At 37.7% G+C, this 15,207-nt stretch overlaps 1 pseudogene across 1 annotated transcript; it reads left to right on the top strand.

Annotated features, from left to right (window-relative positions):
- The first annotated feature begins 5,281 nt into the window (after positions 1-5,281).
- On the top strand, positions 5,282-11,477 carry LOC308640788 (centromere protein K-like; annotated as a pseudogene). Its single transcript has one exon. The product of its transcript is annotated as a centromere protein K-like (transcript).
- The last annotated feature ends 3,730 nt before the right edge of the window (positions 11,478-15,207 follow it).

Below are 15,207 nucleotides of genomic sequence, written 5' to 3'. Positions count from 1 at the left end.
TGTTTCCTTCTGTGCATGTTTGAAATTTAAAAAAAAAAAAAAAAAAAACGGGATAGAGATTTAAATAACGTACAGCTTCTGTCTCCCCGCACCCCCAGATTATTCTACCAGTATCCTCAATGATTCCTTTTTTAATTTCAAATCTATGTGTATAGTTCGTGCTTGAAAAAGCTCCATGAGGGTAGAGATACTGTCTTCTTTAAGACCGTTCCTCAGACTTAGAACCATGCCTTGCACATAGTTGGCTGTGTTTAGAATTGATTCCTGCTTCTGACCTATAAAACAACTGAACTATTCAATTGGAAAATTAAAAGCTATATTTTTAGGGTTAGGGGGATCGGTTTTAATTGACATACAACAAAGTTCACTAAGTTAAAGGGTGTAATTCCATAACAAATGTTCACAAAACACCACTCCAATCACAAGGTAGAATATTCCAAAAAGTTCTTGGTGATGCTTTGCAGTCAATTTCCTACCCTTCCTCCTTAGCCTTTGGCAATTGATCATTCTTCTGGCACCGTATGTGATCCTTTGTGTCTAGTTTATGAAATGTTATTTAATAGTCATCCAGTAAAAATTATAAAAATACTTAATTTAATTGAATATTTACTATATGAGAGACTATATGAAGCCCATTGCATATATTATTTCATCTAGTCTTCATAATCTCATGAAATAGGGTGCTATTATTTTACAACAGATAAGTAAAAGGAAACTCAGAGAGTTAAGTAATTCCTTGATTAAGTGAGGATGACAGAAGCAGATCTCCAGCAGTCTGACACTAAGGCTGGCTGGTAACCATTGCTCAGTGCTACCTCCAACCACCCTTCCTCTCTTTATCCCTGTTGGTTTCAGCACAGCAGCTGCCTGCACATGTCTATTACACGCAATTTCAGTGAGTCATCTTTGAATTCTTGATACTTGCTCTGTGATTTTATTGAGTCACCATGTACCTTTATACAAGAAAGATAAAAATGGTTTGTACCCCAGAAAAAAACTTGAAAAACTATGTTAGATTGAGGTTGATAATTGCACAGCACTGAATTTACTAAAAATCACTGTATATTTCCTATGGGTGACGTTTGTGATTATGTAAAGTATCTCAATAAAGCTGTTTTTTTAAAAGTATTTTAGTTGTATTGGACACAATTTCTTTATTTACTTTTATGTGGTGCTGAGGATTCAACCTAGTACCTCACACATGCATCGCAAGCAATCTACCACTGAGCTACAACCCCAGCCCAATAAAGCTGTTTTTAAAATGAGTTAACACATCCTTTGGGTGCTAAAGCAGCTAGAGATCCCTTAATTCTAAGACCCGTGAAAGTTTCTGTTACTACCCTATCCCCATTCCTGTTTATGCCTCACTTTTCAAAGCTAGATTTCCTGTCTGAATTTCCGGATTCTACTCTATTAGTCATGTCTGATGCCATTATTTAAAGTACATTGGTTCTTAAATTAATATCACATATTGTTTATGTGAAATTATCTCACTGGTGACTTCTTCTTTCCCATATGCTTTGTTATTCTGTTATGAATTTCAATTCCATGTTTTCAAGCGATGTAAAAATTTGGCTTTAATTAGTGACGTGGCTCTGTTATGATGACAAACAAGTTTAATTTTTCAAAAATCTATACTTACAGCTTGAGTTTGGTGGAGGTTTTGTTGTTTCTTTTTATATCAGGGATCAAATCTGAAGCACTATATGTTGTAAAATCAGATCACTATATGAGCAACACTCGTTTTAATTATAAACACTGAATGAATAAATGTCGTCTAGCGACTAGAACAACTAGTCAAGCTTGCCTTGATGTCATCTTTCTTTTCCTGTTCGTGTGTAATTGTATAAGATCATGGATCACAAATTCAAAAAAATTTTTTTCAAAAACAATCAGAATGGATTTGGGGCTTTTTTTGGTTTTTTGTTTTGTTTTAATTTTTGTTTTGGGGTACCAGGGATTGAACTCAGGGGCGCTCAACCACTGAACCACATCCCTAGCTCTATTTTGTATTTTACTAGAGACAGGGTCTCACTGAGTTGCTTAGCAACTCAACTCGCTAAATTGCTGAGGATGGCTTTGAATTGGAGATCCTCCCCAGCCTCTGGGATTACAGGCCGGAGCCACCACGCCTGGCCATGCATTTGTTTTTAAAACAGAATTTCCCCTGCCAGATTTCTGATAACATTATCCTCTGTCAAGTGAAATTATTCAGATATTCCATTTCCCTGAAGTAACTAGCATAAGGATTAAGCAAGAGTGGTGTTAAAATTGTTTCATTTTGAAACCACATATATTGGGAGCTGTTTGGGTTTCAAAATAAATGTAAGGGACAATCTAATCTTTAAGATTTCTGATCCAAGTGTGATGGTGCACTCCTATAATCTTAGCGACTCAGGAGGCTGAGGCAGGAGAATGGCAAGTTCAAAGCCAGCCTCAGCTAAGGATTCCTTTACAATTAAGACTGGCTAATGTAACTAAATTCTGGCCAATGGAATGCATTATATTATATTTGATTTCCAGGAAGACTATCTGAGAGGAAATTATTCAATCAGGGTGTGTACCTTTTTGCCCTTTTGCTCTTCTGTGATGATTGGAGTTGCTGCTGTCTTATTTACCATGAGGTAATATCTTGAAAATAAAAGCCATAATTAAGAATCATTAAACAAAAAGACAAGAGTCGAGGTTCTTTAAGCTGGGAGTGTAGCTTAGTGGTAGAGTGCTTGCTTGCTTAGTATGGATGAGGCCTTGGCTTTGATCCCAGCACTGAAAAAAAGAGTTCCTGAAAACTGTGGAGCTGACACACAAGTCTTTGGACTACCAACCTTCAGATTTCTATTATATGAATGATAAATCAGTGACTATCTTAGTTAAGCCACTATTATATTGTGTTTTCTGTTACATGAACACAAATCTAAATCTCAGTGTGTATCTAATTCAAAGTTTTATTGGATAGATGTCCCAAACACTCTCCCATTCATTCCAGCAAAATCATTTTAGGACTTCTGGTCAGTGTCAGAGCAGAACAAGTAAGTGACTTAGAGCAATTATGCAACTTCCCCCAGGTCTTCTTTCAGTTGTGCCTTCTTTTCCAGCATCTTTCCCCTCATGTTGTCAGGGTCTCCTAGTGTTACCGCTGTTTACCGGTGGTGAGTCCTTATTTCCCCGATGCTGAAGTATAATACCAGAGAAGCACGCCGAGGCAAGTTTAGAGTGGAAAGTTGAAACTTTATTAAAGGACAGTAGAAAAGATTTCTCCCTGGAGGAAGAAGGGGACCCAAGAGGTGGAATCCATGGAAGGGGGAGGTCTTCTCTTTTTTATAGCTAAGGTTTACTTTCAGATTTCCTGCATCCCTGTCAAGTGCATTCCTGTCCTTTGTTCTATTATCTTGCGTGGTGGAATGTAAGTGGGAAGGCCCAAAAGGTGGGTAGTAACCTGGGCAGGAAGGGCGTTTGGATTAGCATCTCTTTGTTTGCTGAGAGCTGCTTCATTAACATTTCCTTGGGATAGGCTCCCGGCCTTGGGGACTTTTGAGTGTTGTGGTAAAGACCGCCAGCTTTTCTGTTCTCACCTCTTAACACCCCTTTGAGCTGTGTTTTAAAGAACTTTGAACTTTCCTGGACTCCAGATTCTCAATACGGCCTTCATTCTTGATTTTACTCCACATTAGACCCAATTTACCTAACTACACTAACTACCTATCTTTAAATCTGGCTTCACTAGTGTCCCACAAGTCCAAATATTTTCAATATTCTGAAGGATACTAGTATCTTTTTTTTAATATTTATTTTTCAGTTTTCGGTAGACATAACATCTTTATTTTTACGTAGTGCTGAGGATCGAACCCAACGCCCCGTGTATGCCAGGTGAGCACGCTACTGCTTGAGCCACATCCCCAGCCCTACTATCTTCTTTAAATGACATTCTTATTGTGTTTCATGCATAATATGAGTAAACTGATAATTATCTTTGACTATCTTTAGCAATTCTTTTTTCATTGCTTCATTTAGGCCTAGTATTACGGCACTTCTGATTGGCACTTTGGGCTTATATCAGATAGTTTCTAAACTAACCTAGAGAAGAATCACAGACACAAAAGCTCTTCTTAAGACCTAAAAATAGTAGCATTTATATTTAACATCAGTTTCAACTCAACACTACTATGATTAGCTCCAAGTATCTCTAAGGCAGTGGTTCTCAAACTTGAGCATACAAGTTAAAACACAGATTGCTGGCCATAACCCAACCACCAGAGTTCCTGATTATATAAATCTAGGGTGGATTCCCCTTGCCACTACTGCTGTTGCTGCTGCTGCTAATTCAAGAATCACTTTGAGAACTACTGCTCTAAAGCATGACAAGCAATATGAGCTGCTTTGGGCATAGGAACACTATCAGGCTTCCAGACACGTCCACCTGAGAAACTAATGTGACTCCATTTTTAAAAATAAATAAATAACAGTAGCTTCTACCTCAAGGCCTGTCCTAAGGAAGGGGGCGTGACCCTTGTCCTTGGAAAAACCCACAGAGCACTCCTAAGCACATATCCACCCTGCTGAGCTGTTTGTCTGTAAATAACCGGAGAGGTCTGAGGCACCGGGTGTCCCTGACTCAGTTACCCTAGGTGAGGACCCATAGCAACCCCCCTAGCAACCTCCAATCAGCATAAGACAGGGAAAATACCTGGAATGCCAGAGGACCCTCAAGTAGTTTATGGTGGTTGATAAAATGTTGGGAAACCATGTAGTTTAGCACGTACACCCTTCGTGGCCTAAACCAATCAGTTCAAACAAATCCCCCTTTTGTACTAATCAATCACCCATACCCAACTTGTTCCCACCATTGAATGTGCTAATCAATACAACAGACACGACTATGGCAATATGTAAATCAATGGAAGTGTAACTGATGTGATTCTGCAATCTGTATACGGGGTAAAAATGGGAGTTCATAACCCACTTGAATCAAAGTGTGAAATATGATATCTCAAGAACTATGTAATGTTTTGAACAACCACCAATAAAAAAAAAGGCAGGTAGGAAGCAGAGGAGAATCTTGACAGGTAATTTTAAATATTCTTCCCTCTGGAATGAGGATACTCATTATTTTTCTGGATGTCATTATCTATAAATTTTCACTGGCTCTTTATATGTGCACTTCTTCCTTAAGAATGGAAGTCTAGGGCTGGGGATGTGGCTCAAGCGGTAGCCACATCGCCTGGCATGCGTGAGGCCCGGGTTCGATCCTCAGCACCACATACCAACAAAGATGTTGTGTCCGCCGAAAACTAAAAAATAAATATTAAAAAAAGTTCTCTCTCTCTCTTTAAAAAAAAATGCTCAATATCTTATGTAATTTACTGAATACAATACACTGTATAAGTACACTGTATAGTATCAGTTGTTTTAAAAAAAAAGAATGGAAGTCTACGTATTTATAAATAAGCAAGTAATATTGAGTGCATGATAAATAAAACGATTTAACTCCCATTCTAAAAAAAAAAAAAAAGGAGTTGTTGTTTGATTTTCCCAAGGTATGGAATGATTTGCTGTGTGATGTTGTGACTCATAGAGTATCCCCCCAAAACCTATAGTCTCACTGAACAAAGGACCAGGACTCACTCCCTGGGACCGCTGCGTCAGGAACGGTTGTGAATCCAGGCTCCAGCTTGCAATAAAGACTTGTGTGCTTGCATCGGATTCGGCTCCTGGAGGTCTATTGGGCTCCCACGAATCTGGCATAAAACACCAACTAAGTGTCCACTTCAACTAAACTGGACAGGTTCTTTGGTTGATGTATTACAGTGTGAATATTAATGTCTCCCCAAAATTAATATGCTGGAACTTCATAGTCAATGTGATAATACTAAGAGTTAGGGCCTTTTAGGAAATGATTAAGTCATGAGGGCCTTGCCCTCATTAATGAGATTGGTGCCTTTATTAAAAAAAAAGATTGGCTCTGCTCCATGGCTGATGCTAAGCAAAGCTGAGAACCAAAGCCTACAGCTCTGTGAAGAAACTGAGGCATAGAAAGGTTAAGTGACTTGCCAAAGGTCCCACAGCTTTTTTTCTTATAAGGCTAAGAAAAATCACAAACCACATGTTAGTGAGTCAGCAAGATCTAGATCCCGATAGTACTACAGATGTGGAAGTTGTTACAGATACTGAAGAATAACTTATTAAAGACTATGAAGAAATATAGAAAGACATGGAAGAATTACTCCCCTGACAGAGGATGGTCTGATAACATTGGGAACAGAAGAGTTGCAAAAATTAAGACATGATCTTGAAATGGTACTATCTACCATTCAGCCAAAGAATGAAAGTTAAAGGAAGACCTAAAAAGGGAGAACAATGGTTGGATGAATTGCAACAAATAATGGAATCTCTTAATGCACTTTACAGTGAATTGAAAAATCAGTTCGTGACGTTTTCTGAAACAAAAATCTTTAGTGAGCTGAAAACTAAAATGCTTAATATAAAAGCATTCAAGGAGAAACTCTTGATTACTTTGGGTGAGTTTCTAGAAGACCATTTTCCTCTGCCTGATGGGAATGTTAAAAAGAAAAAGAAAAACATTTAAGAATCAACCAAAAGTTGATAACAATGCATGAAATATTAGAGATTCTTATAAATAGATTATTTGATGCTCCACATGATTCATATGTCAAAATCAGTGATTCCTTTTGGCCACCTTATATTGAGCTGGTGCTGCGTAATGGAATTGCCTTGAGACATCCAGAAGATCCAACCAGATTGAGATTAGAAGCCTTCCATCACTAAAAGGATGTTCGTTTTTCATAACAGGAAAGAATCTTGTGGGGCTGGGGATGTGGCTCAAGCGGTAGCGCGCTCGCCTGGCAGGCGTGCGGCCCGGGTTTGATCCTCAGCGCCACATACAAACAAGGATGTTGTGTCCGCCGAAAACTGAAAAATAAATATTGAAATTCTCTCTCTCTCTCTCTTTAAAAAAAAAAAAAAGAATCTTGTCATCTAAGGATAATGGAAACAGGACTATTTGAATAAAAGAATATTATTTGCAAATCGAAGTAATAGCCTATCTTTCTTTTATCCTTAAGTGACATGTATTGCCATTTCTTCATTTTAAAAATGGTCCTTTCTTATTCATTCAGTGCTATGGTGCTTTAAACTGTACAAAGAAAGCAAGTAAAAAATATTGTAGATTTATAAAGCATTAATATACTTTGCCTCATTCGATGTTCTTTGGAAAATTCTTTGTTAATTTAGGATATTCCTAATGTAATACTTTTCTTTTCAACTTTATGGCAGTATATTTTATGCATTTTAAGTTTCATTTGTATTTAGGAATTATAATGGAAAGGTCAAATTAAATATTTGCTAATGTTTATAAAATGGAAGTAATATCCCAAGGAGAAAGTGATATAATTAAAAATACCTAGCAAATCTTAAAAAAAAAAAAAAAAAAAGATTGAAAGAAGCTGCCTTCTCCCTTCTACCACGTGAGAACACAACAAGGGACACCATCTGCAGAGGAGAGAGTAGGCCTTCACCAAACACTAAATCTGCCAGCACCTTAAGCATGTACTTCCTAGCCTCTAGAACTATGATAAATAAATTTCTATTATTTATAAATTACCCAGTCTAATTCTGAGGAATGATATTGGCCAAATTATATTGTTATATTCTGTGCATGTACAAATATGTAACAACGAATCCTACCATTATGTACAACTATAATGCACCAATAAAAAATGGAAATAAAATAAATTACCCAGTGTAAGGTATTTTGTTATAACATCCCTGAAAGATTAAGACATGTTGCTACCTAACACACATGTCCCATCCAAATGAAAAACTGTCACAATTTTCTATTTGATTTTCTTCCAACAATAAAGAAAATAATCTAGGGGGCTGGGGTTTTGGCTCAGTGGTAGAGCACTTGCCTAGCATGTGTGAGGCACAGGGTTCGATTCTCAGCACCACATATAAATAAATAAAATAAAGGTCCATTGACAACTAAAAAAAAATATATTTAAAAAAAGAAAAATAATCTAAGTGATAAAAATATATCTTATATGACTCAATAAAACTAATTCTTTCTCATAAATTTTTGTTTTGCCAAGATTACTGATGTGAGAAAAGAAATAAAGAAACTAGTTCCTCACTGCTCCAGAGTCACAGCCTGACTCCCACGAGATACCAGACCACCAGTTGGAAAGTCTCATGTGGTAGCTCCTTGAGACCCAGGTTTCTGACTCCTGTTGTTTTGAATTGGTTCTCCAGGGTTTCATGGGCTGAATTTTTTTTTTTTTTTTGGTACCAGGGATTGAATCCAGGGGCACTTAACCACTGATCCACATCCCCAGCCCTTTTTATTTTTTTATTTTGAGACAGAGTCTCGTTAGGTTGCTTACCACCTGGCTAAATTGCCGAAGCTGGCTTTGAACCTGCAATCCTTCTACCTCAGCCTCCCAGGCCACTGGGATCCCAGGCATGCACCACCAGGCCTGGCTCATGGGTTGAAATTTAATGTCCATTTAGAGTTTTTAAGAGGGTGAAAACAATCCAACTATAGTGTTTAGAAGTGGGGTTTTTGATAGGTGACTGGGATTAGATAAGGCCATTAGGGTAGAGCCCTCATATTGGATTATGGTGGCTTTATAAGAAGAGGCAGAAAGACACATGCAAGTGCTCCTTGTCTCTTTCCATGTGGTACTCTGCACCACCTTGAGCTCACAAGGAAGCCATCAGCAGATAAGGCCTGAGATTTTGCACCTGCAGAACTGTGAGCCAAAATAAATATCTTTCCTTTACAAAGAAACTGCCTCAAGTATTTCATTGTGATACTGCAAACTGGACCAACACCCCAACCTTAAACAATCCACTTCAATTCTTTCAAGTTTGTGTGTGTGTCAAAAATAATTTGAAGGGTTATAGACTGGGCTATAGATCCCTGGTAGAGCACTAGCCTAGCATGCACCAGGACCTGGGTTCTGTCCTTAGTACCACAAAAACAAAACAAAAACACACACAAAAAAAAAAAAAAACCAGAATGAGGGGTTAAATAACATAACTTTCCATATCTGACTGCAATTTTGAGATTCTAGGGATTGAACTGAAGGAACATCTGCTTAATTCAGTTATGATGGAGACTGACACGTGTTGACTGGAAATAGTGAAGTAGGTAATTTTATGTGTCCCTAATTTACCAAGTATCTCACATAATTTCATCAAAATGTCAAATAGTTAATGTGCTAGAGGGTGTTGAGAGTTACCCCTGGGCTGTATGTGGAATACATCGGCAGGCATCGCAGCCAGTGAGGGGATAGGTCTGGTATTAGGAACTTCCCATGGCACCCCCACAGGGATAGATTGCCTGATGCAGGTGAACTTTCTCCTCCGCTCTGCCAAAGGTCCCACACAGCACCAGAGATGAGGTGACCTGCTATAGCCACAAAGCCCCTCTGAGTTGGGTGTGACCTGTCAAGATGCCAATCAATCAACCTGTATGAAGCAAGCCTCCACCCCTGAAATCTTATCCCTGCCTTTGATGTACCCCTTAAATAAACCACTGGAGCCATTTTCTAATTCTAATTGTCCAGCTCCAGCTCCTGTGTGAGTTGGATCTATCAGGTGTTCCATCCTTTAAACCTAATTCTGGGGCTGGGGTTGTGGCTCAGTGGCAGAGCATTGGCCTCGCACATGTGAAACACTGGGTTCGATCCTCAGCACCACATAAAAATAAACAAACAAAAAAAGGTATTGTGTCCATATATAACAAAAAAAATATTAAAAAAAAAACTAATTCTGACTTTGTCTTTTGTTCTTCACTAATTATTCTAGACTTTAATTTCTTAGGTGGCTTACTGCCGGAAACCATCCATGAATTACGCCAGGGTCTTCTCTTGGTAGCCAGAGAGATTTAGGTTTGGCATTGCAAACTATCCATGGCTCTCCCATGGCAATAGATTGCCCAATACAAGTGACCTTTATCTCTGCTCTGCTAGGAAGATACCTTACAGTAGCTCCAGAGATGGGTGTAACCCGTTGGGAACTGAACAGCCCCATCTTTAACCTTTTTTGGTGAAGAATATACTATGGAAGGCCTTTGATGTTTCCCAATATTAAATAAAGCAAGCATAGGCTCCATTTTGCCATGGTATAAAAGCTTGATCCGTAGGATCAGCTTGCCAGTCCCGTTCCAGCTTTTGAAATTATTTTCTGTGTCCTGTAGCTTTATCATCATTCTATTTTTCTTAGCTTTTATTTCTCAGCCAGCCCATTCCCCCAAGGGGAACCCCATTTCCATCACCCACAGGGACATAAGTGAGAGCTTAAACCCTTCTGAGCAGGAAGACAAACCTCATTAAAGAGGTGATAGCTGCGTCCCCTTAACAGGGAAAAGAGTTTTAAGATGATATAATTTATGCCATTCTAGGTACTTTATACTACATATCTACAGTCTGATGAACCCAGACTAATTCCATCTTAAGATTGAGAGCCACCTCGTCACAAAGTCATGAAAAGTTCATTTCTGTTTCACTATAAAATACTAAGATTTCTATTTGGCCTGACCATACTCTGGTGTTTAAACGTGTTTGGAATTCCTGCCAGTGCTCTGAACACACCCATGCCTGACTCTCCTTGACCATATAACAACCCTCTCTGAAACCTCAGCGGCTTCTCATAAATTCTGACGTTGGAATCTCAACTTACTCCCTACCTTGAACCGTTAAGCCATGTAGATCATTAACCTGCTATCTGCCTTTGTATTATGCTTGCCAGAACCCTGTTAGCTGTAAGTTCCCAAGACACCCTCCTTTGTAACTTTTTGTGCTATAAAAACTTTCCTGCTCTGAGAACTGTTGCAGTTCCCCATCCCAGCTTTCCAGTGAGGCATTTGCTGGTCAGCTCTCTCATGTACAAGATATAGGCTTGCTTTAATTTGGTTTAAATTGTAGTCAGTGATCTTTTTTGTGTGTGTCACAGGTTCAGCAGTCACCCTCTTTTTTTTTTTTTTTTTTTTTGGTACTGGGGATTGAACTCAGGGACACTCAACCACTGAGTCACATTTCTATCCCTATTTTGTATTTCATTTAGAGACAGGGTCTCACTGAGTTGCTCAGCGCATCGCTTTTGCTGAGGCTGGCTTTGCAACCTCCCAAATCCTTGGGATTACAGGCAGGTGCCACTGCACGTGGCTACAGGCACCTCTTTTTGAAGTTTCCTGCTGACTTGAAATTCCCCATGTATTTCCCAACAGAGAACTTTATCTGGAAGCATGTTGGGAAGTGGGCTGTAGGCTGATGGGGTTCAGGTATAATCTGGGAGCTCCCATCTGGTTCAACAGTTCTGCCAGGGTTCAGAGTCAGGCCAGTATCATTTGTGTCTCTACGAACTGAACTGTTGTTTGAGGGTCTCTCAAGCACTTTCACAGCACACTGTGAGACAGGCAGGGCTTACATCTTGCTGTTGAACACGACTCAAAGAAAAGACCATCGACTCCAATTTTAAATCAAATAAAGCAAGCTTGTATTGTGTACACAAAAACTGACCAGCGACTGTCTCACCCGAAATCCTGGCCAGAGAACAGCCCCCAGCTCTCAAGGAAAAGGTTTTATAGCACAAGAAGTTGCAAAAGAAAGCATCTTGAGAACTTATAGATAACAGGATTTTGACAAGCATAATACAAAGGCTGATAGTAGGTTAATGATCTATATGGATCTATTTCAAGGTAAGGAATAAATTTAGATCCCAACATCAGAATTTATGAGGCACTTCTGAGGTTTCAGAGAGGGTTGTTATCTGGTCAGGGGGAGCCAGGCATGGGTGAGTTCAAGACATGGGCAGGAATTCCAAACAAGTTTAGACATCTCAGTAATTTATAGTAAAACAGAAATTAACTTTTCATGACTTTGTGACGAGATGGCTCCCAATCTTAAAATGGAATTAGGTTGTGTTCCTCACTTACACTGAAATTCTAAAGTGTTAGATGACTTACCCAAAGACATTACAGCATGAGAATAAAATACATACTAAGACTTTTAATGGGACTGGTGTTGTGGCTCAGAGGTAGAGCACTCGCCTAGCACGTGCAAGACCCTGGGTTCAATCCTCAGCACCACATAATAATAAATAAATAAAGATATTGTATCCAGCTGAAAAACAAATATTTTTTTTAAAAAAAGACTTTTACTAAAGGGTATTTCATGAAGGACAGAACTGTGGTGTGGAGATTTGGGTTTTGTTGTTATTTTGGTTTGATTTTTTTTAGAGAGATTAGGAAAGGAATATTACCCCCAAAGTTGTCTCAATACAACAAATATGCCCTAGAAATTCATAAGCTCCCCTGTCACCTCACCACCACCACAATAATGCTGTTTTATTCATTATCAGAAAATTCAGAAACATATGTCCTTAGATGTATTTTAATGGCACGGCTCATACACTGGACTCTGTATATATCATAGATGTTCTACTATAAAGAGCACTGAAATAATTCCCAAAATTTTATTTAAAACTAAAGCACGGGGGTTGTGACTCAGTGGTAGAGCTCTTGCCTAGCATGTGTGAGGCACTAGGTTTGATTCTCAGCATCACATATAAATAAATAAATAAATAAATAAATAAATAAATAAATAAATAAATAAAATAAGTCCACATCTAAAAAAAAAAAAAAAAACACCTAAATCACGGGCTAGGAATATAGCTCAGTTGGTAGAGTATTTGCCTTGCATGCACAAGGCCCTGGGTTTGATCCCCAGCACCACAAAAAATGAAAATAATAATAATAAAGTATTATTCAGAAGGAAAAGATTTTTTAAAAGTTGAGTCATGCGAAAAGAATCAAGAACCTATATTAAAGAAAAGAATGATCTCAAGTCAATAACCTAACATTACATCTTAAGGAACTGGGGGTAGGGAGGAAAGCAAATTAAGTTCAAAATTAGCAGAAGAAAAAAAGAAACTATAAAGATTAGAGATAAATGAAACAGAAAGTAAAAAACAGAGAAAAATCAATGAAACCAAGAGGTGATTCTTTGAAAAGATCAACAACAGTGACAGTCCTCCTGTTCTAAAAAAAGAGTCAACGCAAATTACTCAGATTAGAAATGAAAGGGCAGGGGCTGGGGATGTGGCTCAAGCGGTAGCGCGCTCGCCTGGCATGCGTGCCGCCAGGGTTCGATCCTCAGCACCACATACCAACAAAGATGTTGTGTCCGCCGAGAACTAAAAAATAAAAAGAAATGAAAGGGCAAATATAACTACTGACCGTACAGAAACAGAGAGGAATATAAGAGAATACTACGAACAATGATACACCAACAAATTAAATCACCCAGATAAAATGGAAAACTCCTAGAAATACACAAACCCCCAAAACTTCAAGTAGAAATAGAAAATCTGAACAGAGGTATAATAAGTAAAAAGATGTAATCTGTAGTTAAAACTTCCCAATAAAGACCATCTCAGAACCACATAGCTTCATTGGTAAATTCTGTCCAAAATTTAAAGAATTACTAACAATCTTCTCAAACATTCAGTTTTATGAAGCAGGCCAGCTGGAACAACTTTGTGAGACCCTTTCTCAAAATAATTTTTTTTTTTTTAAATTCAGAAATTAAAAAAAATTAAAGGGCTAAGGTGTAGCTCAGTGGCAGAACAACTCTGGGTTAAATCCATTCAGTTTTATCCATATCACTTTTTCTGCATTTATTCATTTTGAAACAATCTTGAAATAATCTTTACCTAGACAAAATATTCTTTCAGAAAAAACACATATTTATAACTTTTCTTAACAAAAAGCGCATCTCTGACTGGGGATGTGGCTCAAGCGGTAGTGCGTGCGCTTGCCTGGCATGCGTGCGGCCTGGGTTTGATCCCCAGCACCACATACAAAGATGTTGTGTCCGCCGATAACTAAAAAATAAATATTAAAAAAAAAAGCACATCTCATTTTCCTTGTATACTTTGTATGTAGAACTGTTTCCCTTACTTCTAGTGATTTTAATTACATATGTAAGAATTGTAATCTTAGTAAGCTTAATTTTTAGTGAAAACCCAAGAAGTAAGCAATTTTTTAACTGTCAAGAGCCAACAATTTATGAATGCCCATTTTATAATTTTTAGAAACATAAAGTCTCTCATATGACAGTTTTCAATGTGGAGTAGGACATGTTTTTGGTGAGTGTGTGTGTGTGTGTGTGTGTGTGTGTGTGTATACAACTCATATAAATTATACAACTCATATAAATTGTATTTTTATAAAATTAAAGAAGTCAAAAGTGAGTAAACTTACACCTATGTTAAGCAGTTGATGTTTTAATATTTTATCTTATTTGTTAAGGATCTAAATATTCAATGAATATCCCTCATTTAATATAACTGTGCAAAATGCTAAGGGTATAGTTACTGAAGAGATTTAGGAATTTTTTTAAAGCAAACATATTATAAAACACAATTATTGTTTTTTTTTTGCTTATCTGTGCTGCTAGGGATTTTACCCAGGGCCTCACACATTTTAGGCAAACACCCAACTACTGAACCCCATCCCTATCTCAAATATAATTTCTATTAAGAACTTCATTTATAATCTTTCATGCCACTTTAAATTACTTATTCTTAACAACTAAGACTGGAAAATTTCATAAGATGTTGGACAAATATAGCCCTCCTGAGCAGATAAATACCTTGATGTAAGAGTCACTTATTACACAGAAGTCCAAAGTTCCTTTAAGGCTCTCAGTTGCCCTGGAATCATTATAATTACAGGACTATTATTTTGGAAAGCCTTGATTTTCCTACATTGGCTAGAAAGTCAAGTAAAACAAAACCCCAAGGTAAGCTTGGAAATCAGTAAACAGATTCCTCTTTCATCTGTAGGTTTGGATAATTCATGGGTTGGTATGGATGAAAATACCTTAGGAATGACTTCCAAAAGGTCATTTATAGGTTTTTTGGTTTTTTTTTTTTGCTTTTTCTGGCCAATAAAAAATGTTTTTGGTGAGTGTGTATGAGTGTGTGTGTGTGTGTGTGTGTATGTGTATATATACAAGTAGGGATAACAATTTAGCATTGCTCTAAGTCAAGGTATACAGGTAGTTACAAAGCAGAATTGGTTAGTGTGAGAGCCTTTTATAAAAAATTGCTAGTTTTTTTCTGATAACTGTAGTTGTTTTTATGAAACCAACAATATTTTTGTTTATTGAAAATTTATTTTGTTTA

Source organism: Spermophilus citellus (assembly GCF_964194105.1).
Source record: "Spermophilus citellus genome assembly, chromosome: 2".
NCBI classification, from domain to species: Eukaryota; Metazoa; Chordata; class Mammalia; order Rodentia; family Sciuridae; genus Spermophilus; species Spermophilus citellus.
The sequence above is the reverse complement of the archived record's forward strand: the minus strand, read 5'-3'. Positions and strand labels throughout refer to the sequence as shown.